Source organism: Mandrillus leucophaeus, unplaced genomic scaffold (assembly GCF_000951045.1).
Source record: "Mandrillus leucophaeus isolate KB7577 unplaced genomic scaffold, Mleu.le_1.0 Scaffold91, whole genome shotgun sequence".
Classification (NCBI taxonomy): Eukaryota; Metazoa; Chordata; class Mammalia; order Primates; family Cercopithecidae; genus Mandrillus; species Mandrillus leucophaeus.
Genome location: NW_012109919.1, coordinates 214,723 through 216,868, shown reverse-complemented (window position 1 = coordinate 216,868; position 2,146 = coordinate 214,723).

The window sequence follows — 2,146 nt, the reverse complement described above, 5'->3', positions numbered from 1 at the left end:
GGCGGGGGCAGGGTTCCACACCCGGAAGTGGCCTCGCCCCGCCCAGCCGCCTACCAGGTCTACCCCGCCGGCCCTGGGTTGTTTTCGCGTCTGTTCAGGGTATTAAAGCACCTCAGCTCCTCCCTCCCAAAGTGCTTGGCTTTCTGCTGAGCCGCAGCTTTCTCGCCCATAAAGAGGCCTTTGACCCCGCTTGTGGGTAGTGATCTGTAGCTGTGACTCGGGACGGATTCCAGTAACGTGGGGTCCCCTGAGCCCTCCTTGGGGGAAGGGCTGGGCGCAGATGGGCGAGGGGTCTTTCTGCGGCGGGCTCTGCGCTCCTGGGCTGAGGGCCGCACCAGGGGCGGTATTGCCCCACCCCGAGAAGAAAACAGAAATCCAGGAGTGTAAAACGTGGATCCGGACAACAGGGACCAAGAAAACTTAAGTCATGTTTATTAAATGTCAGGTGGCCGAGGATTTCTTAAGATAAAAAGTGATGGAAGAATTCTCACACACTGGCCGGGCGTGGTGGCTCACACCTGTAATTCCCAGCACTTTGGGAGGCCAAGGCTGGTGGATCACGAGGTCAGGAGTTCGAGACCAGCCTGGCCAAGATGGCGAAACCCCGTCTCTACTAAAAATACCAAAAAAAAAAAGAAAAAAAAATTAGCCGGTCGTGGTGGCGGGCGCCTGTAATCCCAGCTACTCGGGAGGCTGAGACAGAGAATTGGTTGAACCCGGAGGCAGAGGTTGCAGTGAGCCAAGATTGTGCCATTGCACTCCAGCCTGGGCAACAGAGCAAGACTCCGTCAAAGAAAAAAAAAATCCTCACACACTAAGGCACAAAGTTTGGAGCTTCTACTTAAAAAGGAAAACTAAAATTAAAAAGCAGATAACCTGGGGAAAATAAACTGAACACAACAAAGGATTGAAATCCGTCACTGAGAGAGACTTCATGTGAATAGGAAAGATGCTATGACTTCAGTAGGTCTGAGGGAGACCTACTCTTCCTCAGAATAGGAGCAGATAATTCAGCAAACAATGCAAATGGTCAACAGGTTGAAAATGTTTTTAACCCTCACTTGCAATCAGATTAAACAACAAAGCAAACATTAAAACAAGATCTCACAAGCCTCTTCTCGCTGATAGGATTTGGCTGTGTCCCCACCCAAAACTCATCTTGAATTGTGGTTCCCACAGTTCCCACCTGTTGTGGGAGGGACCCGGTGGGAGGTGATTGAATAGTGGGAGCGGGTGTGTTCTGTGCTATTCTCCAGATAGCAAATGAATCTCACTAGATCTGATGGTTTTACAAAGGGAAGTTGCCCTGCACAAGCTCTCTTCTTCCAGCTGCTGCCATGTGAGACCCACCTTTCACCTTCCGCCATGATTGTGAGGCCTCCCCAGCCACGTGGAACTGTGAGTCCATTAAACCCCTTTCTTTTGCCCAGTCTCGGGTATGTGTTTATCCGCAGTGTGAAAACAGACTAATACACCCACTTAGACTAAAAGTCGAATTGTTAATCTTGGTGGACAAAGCCCAAAATGGTCTCGACTCCAGGACTTACACACCCTCCCCTAACCCCCAGGTTCTCAGGACTCTGGCCTTGGAATGAGAGTAACATCATCAGCTTCCCTAGTTCTGATGTTTTTGGACCTGCACTGAGCCATATTATCTGCATCCCACGGTCTCCAGCTTGCAGACCCGCCTGTCCCTGGACTTCCAGTCTCCATAATTGCATGTGCCAATTCTAATATCCTCTCTCACTCACTCTCTCTCTCTGTCTCTCTCTATAGGTAGATATAGATATATACATCTATAGATAGATGGATAGATAATAGATATCTCCTATCGATCGATAGATAGATGATAGATAGATAGATAAACAGATAGATATCTCCTATCAGTAGGTAGGTAGATAGATAGATAGATATCTCCTATCAGTTCTGTCTCTCTGGAGGACCTATCTTTCTGTAGATACATAGGTATCTCCTATCGGTTCTGTCTCTCTGGAGAACCTGACTAATACAGGCTTCAAGGCTCCGTCTCTCAAGCTGCTCGCATTACTGGACTGTCTGAGCCTCAGGCCTCAAAGTAAGTTGTCTTCCTAGTGAGTTCTCCTTGTCCACTGGGTATACATAGGTTCTCCGTTAGTGCTCTGTGAGA